Source organism: Hyperolius riggenbachi, chromosome 3 (assembly GCF_040937935.1).
Source record: "Hyperolius riggenbachi isolate aHypRig1 chromosome 3, aHypRig1.pri, whole genome shotgun sequence".
Taxonomy (NCBI): domain Eukaryota; kingdom Metazoa; phylum Chordata; class Amphibia; order Anura; family Hyperoliidae; genus Hyperolius; species Hyperolius riggenbachi.
The window spans coordinates 261,056,054-261,083,092 of NC_090648.1; the positions used below are offsets into that span (position 1 = coordinate 261,056,054).

The 27,039-nt window shown below is 44.1% G+C and overlaps 1 protein-coding gene across 2 annotated transcripts in view; it reads right to left on the reverse strand.

Annotated features, from left to right (window-relative positions):
* Positions 1-27,039, reverse strand: part of RELN (reelin) — a 736,759-nt gene that overhangs the window by 661,361 nt on the left and 48,359 nt on the right. The gene's annotated exons all lie outside the window — the stretch shown is intronic.

Consider the following 27,039-nt stretch of genomic DNA (forward strand, 5'->3'; position numbering starts at 1 on the left):
AGCTATTGATTGGGATGAAGGTTAATCCATGGTTAAAGTTCCTCTTTAAGGCTACATTCAAAGTGGGACATTGCATGCAACTTAACGGCTGCACTGTTACATGGACCATCACATTGGAATACACCACCTATGCAATTTTCACAGTGCAGCTGATGCAGTGCAGTTTAATGGTGTGCAGCATCCGCTGTGTTATACGGACTACATAATCTGTGCATTAACAGTGACAGTAAAGCACACTTCACATTGCCTGTATGCTTCGCTGTATGTGACCCAACACGCGAATAGTGTGTGGCACGACTTTCCAGTTCCATTGCATTCCTCCTTCTACAGTGAACGTAATGGCTACTTTGAACCTGGCCTAAGACTTATAGTAAAGTAAACTTAAACCTTTATTTTATGTGTGCTAGACTTGACTGTTTTATTTTAAAGGGGAACTGAAGAGAGAGGTATATGGAGGCTGTCATGTTTATTTCCTTTTAATCAATACCAGTTGCCTGGCAGCCCTGCTGGTCTATTTCTCTGCAGTAGTATCTGATTAAAACCAGAAACAAGCATGCAGCTAGTCTTGTCAGATCAGACTTATAAGTCTGAACCACTGAAACACCTGATCTGCTGCATGCTTGTTCAGGGGCTATGGCTAATAGTATTAGAGGCAGAGGATCAGCAGGGCTGCCAGGCAACTGGTATTGTCTAAAAGGAAATAAACATCACAGTCTCCATATACCTCTCTCTTCAGTTCCCCTTTAAGGACAACTGAAGTGAGAAGAATATGGAGGCTGCCATATGTATTTCCTGAAACAATACCAGTTGCCTAGCAACACCTGATCTGCTGCATGCTTGTTCAGGGTTATGGCTAAAAGTATTAGAGGCAGAGGATCAGCACATGATAACCAGGCAACTGGTATTGCTTAAAAGGAAACAAATATGGCAGCCTCCATATCCCTCTCGTTTTAGTTGTCCTTTAGCCACTTCGCATCCAGACCTTGTTTTCCCCTTATTGACCAGAGCAGTTTTGACGTTTTAGCTATGTCCCAATTCAATCAGCAATAACTTTATCCCTACTCACGACACGTAAATGATCTACATATCGTTTTTTTCAGGATAAACTAGACTTTCATTGGGGGATATTTTGTCCCGAGAATTTTTTTTTTCTGCGCATTTTAGAGGGAAAAAAGAGGGGAAAACGTTAAAATTGCATTATTTCTCAGGTTTTCTTCAATTCTAGTAAAAAATAAAAAGTGCTACAGTAGGTAAAAGACATGTCATCAGTATTAAGTCCCCCAAGGATAGATAGCCAGATGTGTGCCCAGTATCAGACCCCCCCCCCCCAGTATAGCCAGATGTGCCCCCCAATATCAGCCTCCATTATAGCCAGATATGTCCCCGCATTTGCTACCCCCCACATATATATATAAGGCTGCGTACCCCAATAAAGCACCCCTCATTATAGCCAGATGTGTCCCCAGGATCAGTGTTCCCTATTATAGCCAGATGTGCCCCCAGGATTAGCGCCCCCGCCCCATTATTGGCATATGTGCCCCCAGCATTCAGTTATGTCCCTCAGGACCATCAGATGTGCCCCCCATTATGAAATCCCCCACCCCGTTACCCTGATGGGCCCCAATAATAATTTCAAACCCCCCCCTTCAGATTTTGAGCCCCCACCCTCTATTATGGGCAGCCTGATGTGCCCCCCCCCCTTATCACTATGCCCCCCTTGTGGCCAGATGGTAAAAAAAAATGCCCCTGCAAGATGAATATCTCACCTTACCTGGTTCCTGCGATCATCCTGCAGCTCCAGGCTCCATTGTCTGCGGGGCACTCAGCCCTCTGATGCCGAACATCCGGGTCCCGGCTTGATGACGTCATCAAGCCGGGACCCGGATATTCAGCGTCACAGGGCTGAGTGAAGAGCGGTGAATGGAGGCTGGAGCTGCAGGATAATTGCAGGAACCAGGTAAGGTGAGATATTAGTCTTGCAGGGGCATTTTTTTTACGATCCGAGCACGGAGGGGGAAAGATGAATGATCACGCTGTTTGCTACAGCGATAATCGTTCATCTGCGGGGGTGTCACTAATTGGCTACAAGGGAACATGTTCCCTTTTGCCAATTAGTAAGGCAGCTGACAGTGCCAGGGGGTGCGCTCTAAAGCGCACCTGTTCCTGCACAGCAGGGCTGCAAGAAGGTCAGTATATCTACGTGGCTGTGGCTTGGAGGGTGCCACAGCTGACGTAGATATACTGTAGTGGTGGGGAAAGTGGTTAAGCTTGATTATTCTATAACAAAAATTGAATGGATCAATTTACATACTTCACTTTATCTATTCTTAAAAAATCATTTTAAAAAAGCTTTTGCTATTAATAAAGAAAAAAATCAGACATCTAAAAACAAAAACACAAGGGAACGGCACAAACAAATTAAGCTTAGCAATTCCTACCAAAAGATGGAATGAGGTGGTGGTGGGGAGGGGAGTTCAAAAAACAACAGCATAAAATCTATCACTCAGCATCAGTCAGACCTGAAATTCCAAATGAATATAAACAAGATTGAGTGTCTGCACCTAATTTGTATGTTGTTGAAAATAACCTTATTGAGTATGCAACTGTCAGAAACAGATGGATGAAATGCATTTTTAAAATTAACAACTGTTTGTTTGTACTTTATTTCAACTGTGTCTGTCGTTAAATGTTGAATAATTTTATTTATATTCTATTAGTGAGTTAAACTTGGCTGTTTTATGCATGAATGTAGAAACTTCACATAAACATATACATTTCAAGTCATGATTATTTACCAGAGATTATTTGTGTGCATCGTATTGATGGAATTGTAATGATAATCTTGCATACTAAAATGTTGGAAAAACAAACTAATTACAATTGAATCCGCTTTATTCAGAACTAAATTGTATTTTTTTTGTACCAGAAAGCTACAGTAAATGATATGACCTTTCATGCACTGTCATCTCTTATATTGCCAGTATAAATAATTATCACTAACAATAATGTCAGGATTCTTGGCGACTTATTGGGTTGAGGTTACAGTTCACTGTTCATACCGCTGCCTTCCTTCTACTGCAGAATTCTCTAGAGCTATAGGTAGAATGTAACCTCGATTGGGCAGGGTCATCTTCTCTTCCTATTTCATAGCTTCTACTTATTGTGCACAGAGAATTGTACGGTACTGTATATAATATCAGTGAAGGATTAGTTAAAGTGTACCGAGCTGAAGCTCGGGAACAAAAAATCAGATACTTACTTAAAGAGAGGGAAGCCTCAGGATCCTGTTGAGGCTTCCCTCTCTATTCAAATGGGAGCGCGGCAGGGCAGACGCACATGACCGGCTGTGCATGCCTAGTACGCCCGACTGTTGCAAAGAACGGGGCTGCTACTGGAGGATTCAGGAGACTTTGGAGGCAGGCATGAGAGTAATCTGTTCAAAGGGGGCTGGAGGAAGCCCCAGGTATGTATAAAACGTTTACTTTCCGTAGTCTCAGGTTTACTTTAAATAAAAGATATAATGATGTGGCCACATTTTTAGGAGGGGGAACCATACCTGTGTTCTGTAGTTACACATCCACTGGTCTTTGCCCCACCGCCTCATGAAAATGGCCTTGGACTATTCTTCTTGCTAAGTGGACAGAGGAGTGTGGGAGATCATGACATAGGGTGCCCTTCTCTCTGATAGATGCCATGACAGTGATCTATTGTGTTATTTGGCACTGAGGCCTGCCTGCGTCCATAAAGGGAAGGGCACATTATTGGGTGTACACAAAGGGCTTTAGGGCTTTTCAGGTTTACTTTAATTTTAGTGAGAAAGTCTATACCTGATGATTTAGGTGGAAAAATAATAATTTAGCTAGACATACAGCTTAAGTACATCTCCAAGTTATTTCCAGTGAATGCCAATCCATGTTATAAGACAAAACATGTCATTATTTCTTTACAAATTTGAATGCTGTGAACGTCTCAATGACTCAAATGTCTCCATGTAGCTATGTCCATGTAACAGTAATGTCTTTCTCTCCAAGATCCAAGCCCTCCTCAATGCATACGGTAATACCATAAGGGGACATTTACGGTTCTGAACTCTCTGATACATTTCTCAAGAGTGTATCAAGCAAAGTACATCTGTCAAGCAATTTCTATGCAGTCATTGGAATTCTCTGATAGGGTTCCCCTGGGGTTGGGGGGTAATGGCTAGCAGTGCGGAGAAGTGCATTGCCTGCCATAATTTTTCTGAAAGTGTACGCAATCAACATTAAATCTACAAAATGAATACATGATTTGTTTCTGGTATTGACAGGAGTTTGCTTACAGTTTCCTATTCCATAATTATGGGATGACCAGGTCTCAAAGGCGTTGATAGCCAGGAGGTGACACAAGTGGGCAGCATTCTGGTGGACCAAGACTAACTTCCCATAGCCAAGTGGCTTAAATACCTGCACCTACTGTTAATCAGTGTTGTGATAGGCCATGTGGGAATAAAGCCTGGAACAAATAATGCAGCAGAGGCAGGAGCAGGTGGGACATCTGTACGGTAGAGAAAGGAACTGGTGGAAATTCTAGAGCTTGGTGTATGGCGGAGGCAGAAGCTGATGGGACATTTGGAGCTCTGCATTTGCAGAGGGCAGGCGCTTGTGGATCTCTGGAGCCTTGAGAAAGGGCTTATGAGAAGTTTGTCGCCATGCACGCAGCAGTGGCAGGAGACAGTGAAAAGTCTGAAGTCAGGTGTGCTGATTGGAATTTTGTAGTCAGGAGTTCTGTACTTCTCTCTTGGCAACTTTGTCTCTCAGCACTCACACCCAACTATTTCCCTCTCCATCACTTCTTCCCTGGTTTACTCTTGTTTTCTTTCTCCCTCACCTCTGTCTACCATCTTCAGTCTCTCACTGTCTTTTCCATCTCGGTTTCTCTACCACTTTTTTTTCTCTCAACCCTCTCTAATTCTCTCCAAACCTAATATTACTCAGAAATGGTAATATTAAATAAAAACAATGTATCATCAGTAAGTACCTTTATGATATGCCACCTGTGCACAAACAGATACATTTTTGCTAATATATATAAAAATCAGTAAGCACATATGGGACTTTAATTAACATATTTTTTAATCTGTTAAAAGGCCAACTTAAGGAGACGCTCTATTTTGGACATACATTTGTAACCATGCAGAGTGGTCTGGAAATGTAAACAAGTGCTGTCGCCATGCTCACAGCACAAGGAATAGCTCATTGTGCAAAATATTGACACACTGATGAGATGTAGGCAAATTTAGAACCAAGATAACATCATTACGAGCAGAACAGATTGCGTTCAAATCCTGCTGTTTATAATTGACACATTGCTTCCAAATGCTCCAGGGCCTCTGGTAAATAGTGTTCTGTATAGAATTACCTAGCCCAATCAAAGTACTGTTATCAGATTCCATGCTGGTTCAGCACCTGCTTGAACAAGCCCAGTGGAGCCAAAATACTCCTCTGCCTGGCCAGATAAATCAATGGCTGAACAAAGCTTGGCATAATCATTGTCACATCATCCATATGGCATTCACGTAAGTTTACAAGAGTCATTTAAATGAATTCTGCAGACTCATCCAAAGAGAGAAAAAAATCAATTCAAAAAATATAAAAAACAAATCATGGCATAATAAGCTATGTGATATATAATCAGCCAGTGATATTTTTATTACAAGATAATACACTATAATGATTATTCTGGGAACGTGGACACCCATGCATGGGTACATTTTATTAAGAATTATGGACAGCAAGACATGTCTGTTTTCAAATCTGCTGGGAGTGTTTGGCTGACCCAACAAACGTGGAACATGTGTGAATAAGCTCTTCCTTCACTTTTCTCACTGAGGGCAATAAGTATGTGTTTACATCACAGGGGTTTAACAGATTGGAAAGATCTCTATAAGCAATTCTGAGTGCAATTCTAAGCAAAAATTACCCTAGCATGGAAATCAGCACTATCCTGGAAGCAGAGGTTGGGGCTAGCAAATCACTATGTAATTGCTTAAATGGATCAGCTGCTTCCTCTGAGGTTAAGGTGCTGTACTGTCCGATAACATTCCTCAGCTGGAGTCTCGACTTGTGGGTGTGAGGATCTGTGCCTGTGTCATCCTGCTGGTGGCAGCACTGAGGTGGACTTCCGCTGTCTACCAGCAGATGGCTCTCATATTGCTGGGAGCGGGGCAATTCCTCGGCTCACCAGCAGATGGAACTGTGGGAGATTCTGGCCAGTCACCTGAGCAATGTGCTGCTTATTTAAGGCCGGACTTCCTAGCAGCACATTGCTAGGTCATTCCGTTTGTCTGCTCGCTGCAGTTGTGACTCTGGCCATCCAGTCCTGTGCTCCTGAACCCTGCTCTGATATTCTGTACTCCTGGTATTTGATCCTTGCTAGTCTGACTATTCTCTGTCTTCTGCCCTTGTACCTTGTATTCTCTGGTTATTGATCTTGGCTTGTACGACTATTCTTCCGTGTGCTGATTCTGCTGAGACGTGTCTGTATATATGGTATTATTGTATATACTCTCATATTGTGTGTGTTGCTGTATATATTTGTATAGATAGTTAGATAGTCAGGGTTCTGGTATTTGTGGTGCACCACGCATTGTTTGATTGTATATTGTATGTGTATGGTGATCTGCATTTGTTCACTTGCATTATTGTAAATAAAACACATTTATCATTCTACTCTGTTGTGCAGACGTCAGTATTTCCATTGTGATCTTCCTGTTTGTTAAACCAAAACGATTGCCATGCAGAGATCGTGGATCTGCCAGTCTGGTTCCAGTCACGACCACGATCTGCATGGCCAATCGTTACAGAATGACCTAGCCTACCCATATATTGATCACAGAAATACTGCAGATTCATCTATCTGTACAAAGAGTTGGAGTTTTGATGATGTGTACTACTATGTCTTGCTCGCTGAGGATAGCAAAAGTTATTCCTTCATGTATTTTGCAGCTTACTCCAGAAAGCAGCTTCAGCAGTTATTGGAGTTAGTGCAAAACTATGTTAATCAGAAAATCTTGTCTGCAGAAGAGGTGCAGGACTTGCTGCAAGTCCTTCAATGGTTGCTGAAAAGTAAATTATCCAAGGATAATTTTCTTGATCCTCCATTTAGCCCATCTGATGTTACCGTTTTGACGTCCATTTTGAAAAACGACAGGGAATCTTTCTTTCAGTTCTACTCCAAGAAAGACAAAAATATTATGCAAGCTTGTGTCCAATCCCTTCAATCATTGATTGATTTAAGAGTATGCAAATTTGAAAAAACCTCCTTGTTAATGTCTGCCTGGGAAGAGATGTTAATTTCCCAATGCAAACCTTGTTCTGTGACAGCAAAGAATAAAATACAAACTGGTTCTTTGTCTGTTACTATCCAGTCCAGTCTTGATTCTGTTTCTGATGTAGTTCAGTCAAGTTCTATTAATAGACAAATAAATTCTCTGCCAGTTAGGAACCAATCTCGTTTAGAGCCTGTCTTTTGTGCAGCAGATATTAACTATCTAATTGATCATTTAAAGAAGGATAGGAAAAGTTTTGTAAACCACTATTCTAAAATGGAAAGTTCTTGTCTGCTGAAATATGTGCATGCTGTGAAAAGGATGAGTGGTTACAAATTGTGTCCGCAGAAAGCCGCCTCTGCCCTGATCCAAGTTTGGGAGGAAATCTTGTCATTTGATGCAGATGCATGCATGCATGTGATTGAGGAATCAAATGAGTGGAGAGATTGCAGCAATCGAGTCAGTTTTGATTTTACTGCAGAAGAGATCAATGCTTATTATGGCTATTTGAAGAATGATAGGGAACAGTTTATGTCATTCTATTCGCAACAAAATGAGGAGTTTATTAGGAATTGTATCTGTGGAGTAAGATCTCTGATGGTTAATGCCTTGTGTGAGAATGAATCTGCCTCTGCTTTGATTGCCATCTGGCAAGAAATTCTTTCCTCTAAATTTCAATCTCACCCTCTCTCTGATAACCCTTATGTCCAGAGTTCACAACCTGCATGTCAGTTATCTGTACAAACTCCATTGCAAACTGCAGTCAGAACCACACCTTGGTCCTGGCAAAAATCATTAGAAAACAAGTCATCATCCAAAAAGAAAAAGAAATTCTTTCCTACCAACTCCATTCAGCGTGTGCAGCCTCCAGCCGATTCCAGTCGTGTGCAGCCTCCAGCCGATTCCAGTCGTGTGCAGCCTCCAGCCGATTCCAGTCGTGTGCAGCCTCCAGCCGATTCCAGTCGTGTGCAGCCTCCAGCCGATTCCAGTCGTGTGCAGCCTCCAGCCGATTCCAGTCGTGTGCAGCCTCCAGCCGATTCCAGTCGTGTGCAGCCTCCAGCCGATTCCAGTCGTGTGCAGCCTCCAGCTGATTCCAGTCGTGTGCAGACTCCATCCAAGTCGGTACAGACTCCATCCAAGTCGGTACAGACTCCATCCAAGTCGGTGCAGACTCCATCCAAGTCGGTGCAGACTCCATCCAAGTCGGTGCAGACTCCATCCAAGTCGGTGCAGACTCCATCCAAGTCGGTGCAGACTCCATCCAAGTCGGTGCAGACTCCATCCAAGTCGGTGCAGACTCCATCCAAGTCGGTGCAGACTCCATCCAAGTCGGTGCAGACTCCATCCAAGTCGGTGCAGACTCCATCCAAGTCGGTGCAGACTCCATCCAAGTCGGTGCAGACTCCATCCAAGTCGGTGCAGACTCCATCCAAGTCGGTGCAGACTCCATCCAAGTCGGTGCAGACTCCATGCAGGTCGGTGCAGACTCCATGCAGCTCCATACAAACTTCATCCAGCACCGTGCAGACTTCACCCCGATCCGTGCAGACTTCAACCATGTCCATGCAGACTCCAGGTGATTTGTGTCCTCAGCAATCTCCAGTCTGTCCTGAGCAGTCCTTCGCCTTTCTTTGTGGACTCTTTCATGGACTAGGTTTGCTGACAGTGGGTCAGCCTGCCAGGCCCGCAGAGTGTTGCATCCAGCCCGCAGAGTGTTGCATCCAGCCCGCAGAGTGTTGCATCCAGCCCGCAGAGTGTTGCATCCAGCCCGCGGAACTTTGCTCTTTGCCTGCGGAACTTTGCTCTTTGCCTGCGGAACTTTGCTCCCAGTCCGCACAGACTCAGATCACACCGTTTCAGTGCCAGTCCGCACAAACTGTATCGGGATCTCAGCCAACGGTCCAGCCAAGCGCTCAGCCAACGGTCCAGCCAAGCGCTCAGCCAACGGTCCAGCCAAGCGCTCAGCCAACGGTCCAGCCAAGCGCTCAGCCAACGGTCCAGCCAAGCGCTCAGCCAACGGTCCAGCCAAGAGCTCAACCAAAGGTCCAGATCTATGAGGTTACACAGGCTGCTGTCCTGTCTGAAACTACTGAGCCTGCTGTCCTGTCTGAAGCATCCCAACCTGTTAACTTGCCTAAAGTTATCCCGTCTTCTGTTTTGCCTGAGGTTATGCAAGCTGCTGCCCAGCCTTCACAGACTTTTGTTGCTGCTGTTCCTGTAGGTGCCAAGTCTGCTGATGATCCTGCTCCTAATGGTGCTCAGACTGATGTTCCTGATGGTGCCCGGCCTGCTACTGTTCTTGCTTCTCCTGGTAGTGCCTGGTCTGCTGGACTACTTGAGGGCACCCAGTTTACAATCCAGCCTGTTGCTGCCCTGCCCGAGACTATTCAGTCTGTTGCTAATCTGCCTGCAGCACTACCTGAAGCTTTCCAGTTAACTGCTCAGATGTCACAGGACTCTGCTGTTGTTTCCAAGTCTGGCGACTCTGCTGTTGCTTCCAAGTCTGGTGACTTTGCTGCTGCTTCCAAGGTTGGTGAGTCTGCTGCCGCTCCTGAAGATATCCAGTCTGCTGCCGCTTCTGAGGGTATCCAGTCTGCTGCCGCTTCTGAGGATATCCAGTCTGCTGCCGCTTCTGAGGGTATCCAGTCTGCTGCCGCTTCTGAGGGTATCCAGTCTGCTGCCGCTTCTGAGGGTATCCAGTCTGCTGCCGCTTCTGAGGGTATCCAGTCTGCTGCCGCTTCTGAGGGTATCCAGTCTGCTGCCGCTTCTGAGGGTATCCAGTCTGCTGCCGCTTCTGAGGGTATCCAGTCTGCTGCCGCTTCTGAGGGTATCCAGTCTGCTGCCGCTTCTGAGGGTATCCAGTCTGCTGCCGCTTCTGAGGGTATCCAGTCTGCTGCCGCTTCTGAGGGTATCCAGTCTGCTGCCGCTTCTGAGGGTATCCAGTCTGCTGCCGCTTCTGAGGGTATCCAGTCTGCTGCCGCTTCTGAGGGTATCCAGTCTGCTGCCGCTTCTGAGGGTATCCAGTCTGCTGCCGCTTCTGAGGGTATCCAGTCTGTGGTTCCAGTTGTTGCTTCCAAGTCTTCGGTACCAGTTGTTGCTTCCAAATCTTCGGTTCCAGTTGTTGCTTCCAAGTCTTCGGTTCCAGTTGTTGCTTCCAAGTCTTCGGTTCCAGTTGTTGCTTCCAAGTCTTCGGTTCCAGTTGTTGCTTCCAAGTCTTCGGTTCCAGTTGTTGCTTCCAAGTCTTCGGTTCCAGTTGTTGCTTCCAAGTCTTCGGTTCCAGTTGTTGCTTCCAAGTCTTCGGTTCCAGTTGTTGCTTCCAAGTCTTCGGTTCCAGTTGTTGCTTCCAAGTCTTCGGTTCCAGTTGTTGCTTCCAAGTCTTCGGTTCCAGTTGTTGCTTCCAAGTCTTCGGTTCCAGTTGTTGCTTCCAAGTCCACGGTTCCAGTTGTTGCTTCCAAGTCCACGGTTCCAGTTGTTGCTTCCAAGTCCACGGTTCCAGTTGTTGCTTCCAAGTCCACGGTTCCAGTTGTTGCTTCTAAGTACGGTGTTCCTGCGGATCTCAAGTCTGCTCTGGCTCTTCTTGATCCTGATGGGTTCCAGAAGTTTTTCGATTTCTCTCCCTCCCTGCCCACCCAGCCTCGGTTTTTCTATTGGGACCCAGGTGGGGCTAACTCTGGAGATCGTATGGAGCGTTCGGAGCCCGCTCCTAAAGAGGGGGGTACTGTGAGGATCTGTGCCTGTGTCATCCTGCTGGTGGCAGCACTGAGGTGGACTTCCGCTGTCTACCAGCAGATGGCTCTCATATTGCTGGGAGCGGGGCAATTCCTCGGCTCACCAGCAGATGGAACTGTGGGAGATTCTGGCCAGTCACCTGAGCAATGTGCTGCTTATTTAAGGCCGGACTTCCTAGCAGCACATTGCTAGGTCATTCCGTTTGTCTGCTCGCTGCAGTTGTGACTCTGGCCATCCAGTCCTGTGCTCCTGAACCCTGCTCTGATATTCTGTACTCCTGGTATTTGATCCTTGCTAGTCTGACTATTCTCTGTCTTCTGCCCTTGTACCTTGTATTCTCTGGTTATTGATCTTGGCTTGTACGACTATTCTTCCGTGTGCTGATTCTGCTGAGACGTGTCTGTATATATGGTATTATTGTATATACTCTCATATTGTGTGTGTTGCTGTATATATTTGTATAGATAGTTAGATAGTCAGGGTTCTGGTATTTGTGGTGCACCACGCATTGTTTGATTGTATATTGTATGTGTATGGTGATCTGCATTTGTTCACTTGCATTATTGTAAATAAAACACATTTATCATTCTACTCTGTTGTGCAGACGTCAGTATTTCCATTGTGATCTTCCTGTTTGTTAAACCAAAACGATTGCCATGCAGAGATCGTGGATCTGCCAGTCTGGTTCCAGTCACGACCACGATCTGCATGGCCAATCGTTACAGTGGGGGGTAATTTTCCTTGCAATTTATAGCTCACCCTCTAAAGCGCAATACTCAACTTGCGACAAAGGAAGATGGATCACAGCGACGTCCCATGACGACGACCGTTCCCCAATCCGTCCTCCTGGCAGGTATGTATCGGTAGGTATGCGCAAAGTCATGTGATGGGCATGAACGAAGAGTCAAGCAATCGCTGCACTTTGCACAAAGTTGTCATGGATCTTAAACATCCAATCTGCCTTGATGGTCGTTAACGCCATTCAACACTAAACGCCATTCGCATGGATTACTCACCTGTACCCATGCCGCGAGATCTCAGAGACTACTGTGGGTGACTTCAACCTCGGATTTTAAAGGGAACCCGAGGTGAGAGGGATATGGAGGCTGCCATATTTATTTTCTTCTTAACAATGCCAGTCCAGAAGAACATTGCAAAAATCAAGCACCTCATCCCCCCAGAAGATCTGCCAACCTTAGTTCATGCCTTCATTACATCCCGACTGGACTACTGATATGCTCTCTACACCAGCCTTCCAAAAAAGGACTTGTATCACCTACAACTGATACAGAATACTGCGGCCAGACTGTTAACCAACCAACCAACCAACCAACCAACCAACCCCGTCCCTACCACATAACACCAGTCCTGCACTACCTTCACTGGCTACCTATAAAGTGGAGGATCCAATTCAAGATCGGCCTACTGACATTTAAATCACTACATAATCTGGACCCTGGATACATGAAAGAAATGTTGCAGCTGCGTAGCAATCCCTGCAATCTCAGATCCACAGGTTCTAATAATCTAGTCATACCCAGAGTCCACCTGGAAACTTTTGGTCCCAGAGCCTTCTGTCATGCTGCTCCCACATTATGGAACTCCTTACCTCAGCAGATCAGGACAGCTCCATCTCTGGATGTGTTTAAATCCAGACTGAAAATCCACCTGTTCAGTTTGGCCTTTGCAGAAATATAATTTTTGTTGTGTTAATACTTTATCCTAGTACCAATTACTGAATCTGAGAGAGCCTAAGCGCTTTGAGTCCTATGGGAGAAAAGCGCTATAGAAATCTTGTTGTTATTGTTACCTTTAAAAAAAGTTCCCACTGCATCCCTTGAAGCCCCGATTGTTACACCCCTGCCCACAAGGAAACTAACAAAATATATCCACGTACACTCTGCACACACCCGAATAAACTGAGTGGATACTGACAACGGTCACAGACAGGGAAAGGAGGAAGTGCATTGGATGGATTAAACCCTGATCACAAGGGTAAGTTACAAAAAAACAAAACAAAACAAAAAAAGCCTTGATCCAGGCACATCACCTGAATTTAAATAAGTTCTCAAGGAGTTGCTGAAGTGGAAAGGGGGGTTGGGGCAACAAAAAAGCAAAATCAGGTAACCTTTCGCACACTCACTCACATGCAGATGTTCATACAATTGCTTTCACAGAAATCAATCATCCAGGAACCACTGCTATCCCTACAGCTAAGGTAAAAGCAGGGGTCTTGGTACAAAAGAATGCATTCCCTTGCATAGTCACCTACACTGCATAAAGGTACACTAGTATTCGTAGGTGTCCTAAGTCAGTTAACTGTTTACACACTCACATACAAATGATTTCACGGAAGTCAATTATCCAGGAACCACTGCTAACCCTACAGCTAAGCGGGGAGACTGGAATTTCTGCAAATCGCAATGGCTCCTGTGGGATCATGGTCATTCCCTTTCAGCAGAGAAGAACTTTTGGAATAACTTGATGCGGCAACTGTTTCCCTTTGTCAATCTCTCTCCTTAGTGGCTTACACAAGCAACACAAAAAGAGATCTCAGGCACCTTTTATGCATGAAGCCCATTAAAACTATAATGAACTATTCTTATTCTTTTATAAATAATAACTGAGCCCAGTGCACAAAAAAGAAGGCCTTACTCATTAATTTCACTGCTTTACTTCACTTACCCATTCAGGTTCATGAAACTGTTTATGTTTTAATGATTCTTAAACCTGTTAAGGTATTTTAAAGAAAAACAGGCATGAGCGAAAATGTCTCTCTTTAAGGAATTGGCTCCAGATTTGTCATTTCTTATTAAGTATATTCAAATCTTTAAATGTACATTGCTTTGCAGAGTAACAAAATTAAACTCATGAAATATCCAGGTGCAATGAATAATTAGCTCACTACCGCAGAGTGATATCAAATATTATATTTCCAGCTAGGATATGACTAGAACATTCCTAATTAAAATTCCCAGTCTTTCAGCTAAAACAGATGCATTATTATAATCTCTTACATGATCTGATTACTTGCTAGTAAAACAATAGGCATTCTCGCACCACCCAGGGTTAGTAAGTCAGAAAGCCTGCTTCCAACTGATTTTATCTTGGCTTCCTGTTGTAAGAAACAGTGTGATCCAGACTCTGGGCAAATTGAAGATGTTCCTTTACGTGATAGAGGAATATTTACTATTTAAATTGGTATAATACCTGCTCATCTATCGTTATTCCACACTGTAATCGAATTGCTGAGATTTCAAACATAGAGGAAACTAGTCTCATAAAACCTTGAATGAGACCATAAAACACAGTACAGTATGATGCTATGGTTTTAATGGTCAGCCATCTCAACATATATAATTTGATGTTTCACATCATGACAAAATTCAGCATTAAGGTTAGCCATGTAGTCAGACAATTTTTTTGTTAGGTGCATTGAAGAGAACAACAGTGTTAGAAATTATGTAAGGGCAAAGGTTGGAGTTCTACTTTTTATAAGCGATGGTTAGTTTTAGGTTTTATAATAGTGGTGTTTTGTTTTTGAAAAAGTGACTGGCTTGGAAACAAAAATGTCCAAAGGAAGAGTAGAGTACGTTGCAACATATTATTGGAATAATTCAAAATTATACTCTGAATGAGATTTTGGTAAACTGGATTGAACTAAGTGTATACATTTATTTTTTGGATACTGTGCTGAATCATACATACAGTATGACTTGTTCTCATCAGGAGTGGTCATTCAGGTAAGCCTAAATAGAGAGAGAAGCTTCACATAACCGCTAACTCTAATATGACATGAATAACTCATAACATTTCACCACATATTTTGTAGTACGGACGTTTACCAAGATAGTTAAAGGAAACTTAAATCGAAAAAAAAAAAAAGAGTTTAACTTACCAGGGGCTTCTACCGCCCCCTGCAGTCATCCTGTGGCCATGCCGGGACAAACTGATCCTCCAGTTCCCTGCAGCGATTCAGTTTTGTTTTCGGCAAAAAAGCCAGTCGATAGCTCAGTCTCTGAAAATCTTGTACTGTGCATACACAAGATGCTCCCAGCAACGGGCACGTGATCAAGTACCTGCGCAGCCAGGGCCACACAGACACAGTGGCCATCAACTGGCTCAGTTGCCGAAAACAAAACTGAGTCGCTGCGGGGGACCGGAGGATCGGTTTGTCCCGGTGTGGGCACAGGATGACTGCAGGGGGCCGGTAGAAGCCCCAGATAAATTAAACTATTTTTTTCCACTTTAGGTTCACTTTAACATTAGGGCTTATTTATCATGGGACATGTTATTCTTTTCTGTATTTATCATATTTAATAATATAATAATAATCCAAACATTTGTATAGTGCTTTTCTCCTGTCGGACTCAAGAGCTGCAGCCACTGGGACGCGCTCAAGAGGCCACCCAGCAGTGTCAGGGAGTCTTGCCTTGAACTCCTTACAGAATAGGTACTGACCCTAGCCAGGATATATTTGCAAAGCATAGCTTGATTTGGCAGAGCAATTACTCTCTCCCTTCTTGCCCTTAAAATAGCCTGCTTAGGTGTGAACAGTTATCAGTCAATGAGAATTTTGCACTGGTGGAACAAATGGTTTCCCTCTTTATTTTGCAAAAATGATATATATTTTTTAAACAAACCTTTTTTTATGCATATCTAATTTAATGTAATGATGTATTTGATGTATGTAATATAAAATGGCTTAGCTAATTATAAGCCTTTGGCAGGGTCCTCCCTTCCCTAGTGTATTCTACATGATCACGTGCCCCATCATTGTGCTCCTTTCCTATGACCGCCTTATACTTGTATCACAGGGCCTACCTAACCAGCCCAAAGTCGTATGATCATGAATTTTGTACCCTATTTGCCATGTATAGCTTTGTCCTATGTTGTATAACCTTGTTACGTCTGTCATCCTTTGTATCGTTGTATGTAATTGTTGTCCCGCGCTGCGTAATATGTTTCCGCTTTATAAATACAATAAATACTAATAATAATGGTTCCTGGACTGGGACTTTATAGCAAAACTATGGCCTCAATTCATAAAGCATTACCGCATGGGGTAATACAGAAAACAGCTGACTTTACCGAGCACTTAGCAAAATGTCAATTATTAAAAGCTGTTAATGCATGAAAAGCTACAATTACAGAGCAGTGAGGTAAATTACCGCCTTGTGCGGTGAACAGTGAACACCCCCAGCACATGTCAGTAAATGTCAATTCATAAAGATTAGAGCAGGTCGGTAATGGCACGGAGATTACCAACTGCTATGAAGAGGTGATAAGACAGCGATAAGTGCAGGGATGAATGGAGACTCAGCAGGAGCAGTGAGACACAGGCAGCAGCACAGAGATCGGAACAAACAAGGCTTATTATTATTATTATTTGTTGTATTTATAAAGCGCCAACATACTACGCAGCGCTGCATAATAAATACCCTAGGCTGTGTTTTTAACCTCCTGGGTAGCTGTTTTTCAGATGTATATTTGCTGGAGGTGAACATCAAGCTTGGCATGTGTAAAGTTTCTTGAAGTTCTTCTGCGCTGTGGAAATTAGAGTGTTTATAAAGACTAATAGACAGATTCAGAGCAGATTCAGGGCAAGGAGAGGCAGTAAAACTAAAGATGCACATCTAAACTGAAGCTGGGATGCCTATTTTATTGTAATGCTCTCTCTGCACGGAGAACAGCTAAATGTAACAAATCAGCCAGCTACATTCCTCATGTTACCGACAGCTGGGCTTTGGGAAAATACAGCATTTCTATCGCAGCTGTGAAAATGTTTATGAATTAACACACAGAAGTCAAAAATACCGAATGCGGTATTTTCCCTCCCAGATTTTTTTTTACCGAATGAATCGAGGCTAATGAAGCAAAAGTTCTTGTGATTACAATACGCTTATAAATAAACATAGTACTACCTTGACAACACATAAAGGCCTGAAAATAACAGAAAACAGTGCTATCTTAGGCCCCGTTTACACTTAATCAGTTGGTATGCAATAGTACACGTTGGTATGCGGTTTTTCATAGCAGTGCATTGGGAAGAAGATTTCAGTTAAAACACGTTATGTGCGAACAGTGCCATAGGAAAACATGGGCATCACTTTGAAAATCAGTTTTCTTTTAGTTATAACTGAGAGCATCTGATTAATGTAATTTCTAACTGTCTACTGCTTCAGAAACAATGCAGGGAACAGGTTTTTTAGTGCTGTGTCAAACTGGCCATGTGAAATTATTCAAACATCATGTATTTCTGTAGCTAAATAAGTTTAAAACAGCTATGAAAAAACAAGAAATATGTCCTCATGAAGCAGCACTAATAAAGATTTCAAATGGCAAAGAAGTTTGTTGATTAAAAATGTTTGCCTTTAAGGAGGGATGGATTTAGGCCAAGGCTCCCTAGGCCATGGCACCACAGGAGCAAGTGCACCAAAGCAGCAGACTAAACTGGTGCAAGTTTGCAAATGCTACAATGCAGGGAGATCAGGCGAGCGCCTGACCGCGGTACTGCTGCTAGCCACCAGCGCAGCAGCCACCTTGCTCTCTGCGCACGTTTTCATTAGGGCCGGCGGCTATGGACTTGGGCAGCATTGGAGATGGAAAGGAAACTTCTGCACTGGAGACGAGCGGAGAAATGAGTGACACTGATGGCTGCTGCGATGTAAAGGTGAGCTGGCTACCTATACTGAAAGGGAGGGGGGGGGAGTGGGAAAAGGAGGGATTAAGGGAGTCATCTGGCTACCTATACTGGAGGGAAAGGGAGAGTCATCTGGCTACCTATACTGGGGTGGGGTCATCTCGCTACCCATACTGAAGAGGGGCGGCTGGTGACAGTGCCTTTAAGGACCATTGTTGTGAAAAAATTGTAAAATTTAGAATGCATGTTTATGTATATGTATGAAATGTACATTTGTTTGAGAGTAAAATACACTATATTTTTTTTTTATCTCGATGTCACTAACAGTAGGCATTAAAAATCTGACGGATCTGACAGGTTTTGGACTAGGCAATTACCTAATTGGGGATTCTTAGGGGTTTCTTTATCTTCAAAAGCATTTACTGAATGGCAGTTGCTCAGTCCAACTGCCAGAATAGTTTTCAAGCCAGTAGGGAGGCCAGGCAACATCCTTATTCATTAGAGTGCTTTGTAAAAATAAAGCAAATACTGAGAGTCCCCCATAATGAGATGGACTAGTCTAAAACCTGTCAGATTTTGTTTTTTGTAACCAGACAAACGTTTATTGAACATAAAATGGTCATGACATATATTGAGTTGCAATCAAAGAAGAAAAAAAACACCAAAGCTGTGCACATATTCAGCACTTATTAGCAATATAAAGTATCAAAAATGTGAATTGCTACAGTAGGGGAATTACAGCTGTGAAGAGAAGCAAAGTGGAAGATTGTCACGGCATCACCGAAATTATGAAAATGCAAGACCTGTCAGATTTTTCCTGCCTACTGTAAGTAACAGCAACATAGGAGAAAAGTAATTTATGGTGCATTTTACAAATGTATTTCTTATATGTATTTTAAATGTTTGTTTGTTTGTTTTTGCAATAGTAGCCCTTTAAGTATAAAAGGCATTAAAACTCCTATACCAAATATTTTATATAGTAAATGAAATACAGTAAAGCATGGACATCAGCTTTAATCAAAGTTTATTGGATCCCTAGTACCTAACCATCCTTTTGTTGGAAGAAGTTTTCCAGTCCAGGGCCCCTAGACATCGTTTTCCTTCTATGGATCTTGTTTGGAGTCTCTTCTGATTTTGACTGAAGAACCATAGGTCCTTTTGACTTTTGTCTTAAAGGGGAACTGAAGTGAGAGGTATACTGAGGCTGCCATATTTATTTCCTTTTAATCAATACCAGTTGCCTGGCAGCCCTACTGATCCTCTGCCTCTTATACTATTAGCCATAGCCCCTGAACAAGCATGCAGCAGATCAGGTGTTTCAGACTTTAAAGTCAGATCTGACAAGCTAGCTGCATGCTTGTTTCTGGTGTTATTCAGATACTTCTGCAGAGAAATAGACCAGCAGGGCTGCCAGGCAACTGGTATTGATTAAAAGCAAATAAATATGGCAGCCTCCGTATACCTCTTACCTTAGTTTCCCTTTAATATTCAATGTCACACTGATGAAAATCCTGGTGGTCATTTACACAGTATGTATATAAATGTGCCATGGTTCTGTGAGTGATATCATTGACCAGATGAAGACATTACCTTATATGGTCAATCATGTAACTGATAAAATCCCTACAAATGTATAAACATACATGGCTGCTTAGCTTTTCAATCAATGTTAACAGAGCATGAACAGGACAGCAAAGGATACACTTTATATTTCAGTCAAAGGCTGCCTTATCTGCTGGCAGTTGGCACAGTGCTTTGTGAGGAGAAAGAGCATTTGCCACTTCTAGGGATGCTCACCGCATTCATTTTTCCGCGATTCCGGACGGAATTTGGTGATTCCGTTCTGTCGCATCGGAACAGAATTGCCTTAGCACTATAGCAGAAATTCCGCGGAACGATGCGTAATTTCCGACGGAATGCGGAATTTTGTAAGCCAATCACAAGGAAGCCCCTAGAAGAAGTTTAAAGTGAACACAACAGGATTTCTTCATGAAAATAGGAATTTCTGCACCAATCAGAGGCTTACAAAAACCACAAAACGGATTTCTGCATGAAAATCGGAATTATTTCAGCACCAATTACAGTGTTAACAAAAAAACAATCAATCCTATGTTAGCATAGCAACCAGCTCCCTAGCTATCTCACCTATCCCAACCATTTTGTATAGGTCCCATAGCTTACGCGACACCTCCTGCGGCGCCAAAACCACCGCCATGGGACCACCGCCAGGTCCCAAAGCTTACGCGACACCTCCTGCGGCGCCAAAACCACCGCCATGGGACCACCGCCAGGTCCCAAAGCTTACGCAACACCTCCTGCGGCGCCAAAACCACCGCCATGGGACCACCGCCAGGTCCCAAAGCTTACGCGACACCTCCTGCGGCGCCAAAACCACCATTATGGGACCACCGCCAGGTCCCAAAGCTTACGCGACACCTCCTGCGGCGCCAAAACCACCGCCATGGAACCACCGCTAAGTCCCATAGCTCATGGCTTTTCAATCTTTTCACTAATTGTACCACTTTTATCACCTGAAAATGTTTAAGTACCACCAGTGTGCCTGTGCAGTGGGAATGCTGATATGGGGATCTTTGGGGGTCCTATTGCTGGATCCCCTCGTAAAAAGGGGGAAGTCTCTTTAACATTCAGGGGCTCCCCCCACATCCTCGCTATAGTTCAGAGGCAGGCCTCAGATCAGCGGTAACATGACCGCAGTGAAGATACAGACAGGCGAAAGGTGCACAGTGACAGCACGTATACTTCAAATGCAGGAAGTGAGCACTGATGTCACTGTTACTGTGCACCGTTCGTCTGGTTGTCTCTTCACCACTAATCTAAGGTCTGAAGTATGCCGCAGGGTAGCACAGCTAGGAGCGAGTGAGGGGGAGCTGAACTTTGTGGACGCAAGATGGGACCAGGAAATGTTCAGGGCAAAGCTGGTATGTACCACCTGGCCAACAGCAAAGTACCACTGGCGTACCGCGTACCACAGGTTGAAAAGCCCTGATAGCTTATGCGACACCTCCTGTGGCGCCAAAACGACCGCCATTGGACCACCGCCAGGTCCCATAGCTTACGCGACACCTCCTGCGGCACCAAAATGACCGCAATGGGACCACCGCTAGGTCCCATGGTTGAAGCGACACCTCCTGCGGCACCAAAATGACCGCCATGGGACCACCGCTAGGTCCCATGGTGTAAGCGACACCTCCTGCGGTGCTAAAACGACCGCCATGGGACCACCGCCAGGTCCCATAGCTTACGCAACACCTCCTGCGGCGCCAAAACCACCGCCATGGAACCACCGCTAGGTCCCATGGCTTAAGCGACACCTCCTGCAGCGCCACAATGACCGCCATGGGACCACCGCTAGGTCCCATGGCGTAAGCGACACTTCCTGCAGTGCCAAAATGACCACCATGGGACCACCGCAAGGTCCCATGGCGTAAGCGACACCTCCTGTGGTGCCAAAATGACCGCCATGGGACCACTGCTAGGTCCCATGGCTTAAGCGACACCTCTTGCAGCGCCAAAATGACCGCCATGGGACCACCACTAGGTCCCATGGCTTAAGCGACACCTCCTGCTGCAAAAAAAAAATGACCGGGGGAACAGCCACTAGGTCCTATGGGTTACCATTTAGCATAAACAAGGTTTCATTTGCGATTACTTTAATTTTTCCGCTGGAATGCGGAATTCCGCGGAAATTTGCAAAATTCCGCGGAAATGTAATGGCGACGGAATTTAGCGCTGGCGGAATTCCGCGGAAAGGAATTTGCTCATTCCGATCATCCCTAGCCACTTTTTCTCAAAAGGCACTTTCTTTCCCAAAACAGAAAGACATAGAGAGACTGATGAAGAGAGGAGCGGGACAATCTGCAATCTCTCTGTTCCCTTTCTTCACCAGCGTCTATGTCTGCAGTGAGGTTTGTTGAGCTCATGAAGAGTTCTACACATTTAAAAAAAAAAAAAAAGAATATTTACAGAGACCTGTAGTTAGAGTGGTGACTGTAACATACTTGTTTGAGAGACTCAGTTGGTAGGTCAGCTTCACTTGCAGTTTGGAGTTCCCAGATCTAGTAGTGTAGATAGGGACCCATAGACTCAGTGAGGCAACAGTGCAGAGCAGATCTAAAAGCAGGCTGTAGTTGGCAATGAAGCTGGTAGTCTGGAAAGCAGAGTTTGCAACAGAGGCCTCAATTCATAAAGCATTACCGCATGCGGTAATGTTGAAAACAGCAGACTTTCCTGACCACTTAGCAAGGTGTCAATTCATAAAGGCTGTTACTGCATAAAAAACTGAAATTACCGAGCAGTGAGGTAAATTACAGACTTGGCTGTAATTACCTCCAACACATGTCAGTAAATTGTCAGCAAATGTCAATTCATAAAGCCTTCAACAAGCGGTAAGTCAGACGATAATTACCGACACCTCTGGTGAGGTCTTAACAATGCAAAGTCTCCCTCTGTGCAGGGAGCAGAAGTCTTTGTGAGTCTGTGCAGGGAACCGGAGTCTCTGTGAGTCTGTGCAGGGAGCCAAAGTCTCTGTGAGTCTGTGCAGGGAGCCGAAGTCTCCGTGAGTCTGTGCAGGGAGCCGAAGTCTCCGTGAGTCTGTGCAGGGAGCCGAAGTCTCTGTGAGTCTGTGCAGGGATCCGAAGTCTCTGAGTCTGTGCAGGGAGCCGAAGTCTCTGAGTCGAAGTCTCTGTGAGTCTGAGCAGGGAGCCGAAGTCTCTGTGAGTCTGTGCAGGGAATCTGAGTCTCTGTGAGTCTGTGCAAGGAGCCGAAGTCTCTGTGAGTCTGTAGAGGGAACTGAAGTCTCTGTGAGTCTGTGCAGGGAACCAGAATTACAGCTTGTAACAAAAGAGAGATATCCCACACTTCTGCTGTTCCGCTAAATGGGCTGTGGAAATTTACCGAACTTAAAAGGCAGCTGTGAAAATCTTTATGAATTAGCTCACAAAGTTCTAAAAGCCTTTTATGAATTGAGGCTAATGAGGTTGGTCTAAAAAGCAGGAGTTGGCAACAAGACAGGTAAAACAACTAAAGTCAAGCAAAAGCCAACGGTGGCATAGGGTATGAATCCCAGGCAGGGCACTAACTTCACAGAGTTTTTATATTTTTCCTGTGTCTGTGTGGGCTTCCTCTAGGCATTCCATTTTCCTCCCACATCCCAAAAACATACAGATAAGTTAATTGGCTTACCCCTAAATTGGCCCTAGTCTACAATAGATATATGACTATGGTAGGGATTAGATTGTAAACTCTGAAGGATGGTTAGTGACATAAATATGTACTTTGTAAAGCAGGTGTGTGGCATGCCTGTGAATGCATAGAAGACCATGACCCAGCTGCAGGTCACTATCCTATGGAGGGGACAGCGGTGGCCTGGAGCATCGCTGTGGGACCTGAGAGACCTCTAGGGGCTGAAGAAGCATCAGATGATTAAAACTTTTCTTTCTAGGTTCCCCTCATGTATCCTTTGAGGTCAGGACTTTCAATAAATACATGACTAACTATAATAATTTTCGTTTCACTTGTTTTGTTCTTTCAAGAAACACTGAATATCAGCTAGCGTTAGCTGTACTAAATTGCATATTTTCATAAAAATATGAGTAAAACAAATGTGTTCTGGTGTATTTTAAACAGCTGATTAGATGAGGCTAGGAATGCTTTTTCCCATATTCTGTTTTATAAATCTCTATTTTTTTATATAAAAGAAAGCAAAAAACAATGACAGTATTTGTCATACACACTTGAACCATCAAAATAAAAACAATAGTGACATCTACTGGATTTGTCGCATATTGCAGCAGATGCTATAGGGAACAACATGCTGGTATAATTTTTTTTTTATTAAAAGAGCATATCTTACTACTAAGCAAAGTCCCAAAGTCCTTATAAAATTTTGAAATCACAAAAAAGTAAAAAAAAAATTAACAAAATCTTATACATAGGTTGAAAAAAAAACGTGTTCATCAACTTCAACTCCACGCCTCACAAGGGTAAAAATAATCTCCCTGGCTGGATTCACGGTATCACCATCCTCTACCTACATGCATGTGATTTGAATGAATTCCCCAAAGGACAACAGTGCCCTTATTCACTGAGACTAAATGTTGGAATTCCTGGAGTTTACTGTGGAACTTGTGAGCTTGGCTCTGGTATGGTACTAACAAGAGGATGGTAGGCTAGGCTTCAGCAACTCTTTGGTTGTGCTATGATCTGTGCTGACTGCCCACAGGTGTGGTTTGCAGTCTATGTGCCATGTCACCAGAGCAGAAGTTTGTTTAGTAGTGCACTACAATATTTCTGGCATGATTTGTTTACACAAAGTCCTAAGACCTTGTTATTTAATCTGTGGTATGGCCAGGGGCACCTCTGGCCATTTTGTCACTCCAGGTGAGGAAATCTGTGCCGCCCCCCATTAAAATAATCACAATGCTCCAGCATTTCACCAGAAAATAATCGTATTACAGTAGTGGTTCAGTGCAATACTACGAGCCGCCGATCTACCGCCTCTATACCACTGTGTCCAATTGAAAAATGTACTGTTTGATCGTAATTTTAATACATTTTGCAACGGATTAATTGATCGAAAGTATAATCGATCTGGGTGGTTAGTAATCACCAGATTCAATCCTAGTGAAAGAATCTGTCAGTAAAAATGAATGCATGTATTGACAGCTATAGGCTAGGGTTACTAATAATAAGATCGGGGTGATTAAATTGTGAGGATAAGAGGTGGTGGGGGCCCTGGGGGCAAAGTAGAGAATGACAAGAAACTTTTATATTACATTGTTCTCCTGGCGGACTCAGGAGCTGCAGCCACTAGGATGCACTCTATAGGCAGTAGCAGTGTTAGGGAGTCTTGCCCAAGGTCTCTTACTGAATAGGTGCTGACTTACTGAGCAGGAATAGCTGAGATTTGCTGAGGTTTGAACCCAGGTTGCCAGTGCCAGAGGCAGGGCCCTTAACCATTACACTTCCAGAGAGAGGGGAGAAAAAAACTTTTATTTAATTTCCCTGTATGACAAGAAGACAGCCAGCACTAGGGGAAGGGGGAAACAAAGATTAATAAGGGAGAGAAGAGAAGTGGAGAGATACGGAGAGAGAGCAGAGAGCTTAGATAGTATTGCAGTCCCATATCTCACATAGGCTACTTGCCTGTAATGTGACTCCTGTCCCTACCAGTCTCTCACACAAGTCAGAAAGCAGCCCTCCTGGAGTCTAGGGACAGTCGAAAACTTTTCACCCTGGGTAATACCTTATCAAGCTGTCCACATGCAGACTTTACAATGGTGAGAGAGCAGACAGAGTTTTTTTCTTTGGACTCTGCATAAGGCAAGCCTCCTCAGCCAGCCTAGTGCTTCACATTGCCTTATACAAGATAAACCTCAAAGCACCAGGCACTGTACCAGCAGCCTGGAGGAAAATATCCCCCCTTTGCCCCGGCCACTCCGTTCTGGAATGCCTTGTACCTGCTTCCTAGAAATACACCATCCTCCTCTGCTGATGTTTTCTTTTCACGGTCATAGGGAGGGGAAGGAGGGGCGGGACAGGAGTGAACAGACACACTCCTAGATCCCGAGATGACAACTAATTAGGGAACATCATACAAAGAGTTGTAGACAAAAGTTTTGTAGACTCCTTATGAGAGGCTGAGCAGCAGATGCTTTCATTAGAACTTTTTATCTCAGCACCCTCAGTTTTCAGTCTCTAGCGACAGGAAAAATAAACTTTTTTCCCCCTGGAAGCGCCCAGATAAATCTGCCGCTCCAGGCAGTTGGCTTATCAGCTGGTGCCTAGATGCGCCTCTGGGTATGGCTGTCTGTCCAATTATTGTCCACCCAAACATGTTAACAAACGTTATCTAGCATGAAACAGCTGTAGTGCATGTCCCCTCTGCACCCTCCTCCTTTCACCTGTCTCATCCTTATCCCAAGTAACTGTGTATAACTGCATGGTTTTGCCTGAATAAAGCAGCAACTTGGACAGGGCCTGGATTTTGGCTTTTGTGTGGCACCTTCTGATCTGCTTCATCTGCCTATGCCATAAGCACGTCCAGCTAGAGCCGTATATCCATCGCAAGGCAGATGAGATTGTTTGGTAGTGTTGTCTTCACTGTAAGCTGCTCCCTAGCTGGGGAAATTCCACAAATGTGCTTATAGGAAAGCAGAAGTTACATTTTTTCAGTAGGATACTTAGGCCGGTGGATGATGGGGTGGCAGCTCCAAACAGCTAACAACTGTCTCAAGTAAAACGTTTTCTTTTGGAGGTATGAACAAGATGGGCAAAGATGCTGTGTTTTTAAAAGCATGCCGTGAATGTGTGCAGACTGTAGACTTGTCCCCTACCCCTATATAACCAATCACAATGTGAAATGGGGAGGGTGTTTGCATGTAAGTGCACAAGCCCACCAATTACATGTGTGTACCTAAATCTGCTACGGCTTGTTGCCTCCATGGAAATGCCACTGGTACAAACGCAAGTGTACAGTACAGGTTGGTGCTCTTAATTTCCACCTTACTGTAGTCTAGAACCCATGTATACAACACATAGTACATGTACCCCAGGGGGTACTGTTGAGCTCTCACCCTGCATCAGTGGGACGCCCTGCTCCCTGGATGGATAACTATAGCTATACATCTTGCTGCAATTAACCACAAAAGTGGAACTGTTTATTTGCACATATGGGCTGCTTGAGCCTTGAATCCGCATTTGAACTGTGATCCTGAGTCCTGACACTGGATGTGTCCATCACGGGTTTATACATTGCTATGTACATTTGTTTGTGGCATCCTACTGATATCACTGGACACTCTGTGACTGAGGGTGCCACTCTGCTGCATTATTCCAGACTGTAGATGCTTAGACTTTGCACCTGATGTGAGCTATTTGTGTTACTGGATGCTTCTTTGTGCACAAGATCAATGCTTCACTCGCCAGTGTAGTGACTTTGTGATCTGAAAATGGGATCAGTGATGGTTCTAGGATTTCCAGGAATCCATTTTCTCTGTGTCCTTGGATGCTCTTATTTGCATGGATCTGCGCTTCACTTGTATGCTTCACCCATCTGTGCAAATGGGATCAGTGATGGTTTTATAGTTCCAGGTTCTCACTCACTGGGAATATCTGCATCCTTGGATGCTTCTATTTGCATGGATATTCACTTCATCTGTATGCTTCACTCACCTGCATAGTAACTTTATAATTCTTGAGCAGGTACAGTGAGGATTCTATGACCTTCCACACTGGGTGCTTTTATGAGGTGCTTTGTTTTCCACCTAGACTCTATAGCAGGGTCTGGACTTGCCAGTTAGAGATGGGGACTGCAGCACCAGTTGCTTATGTGGTTGTATAG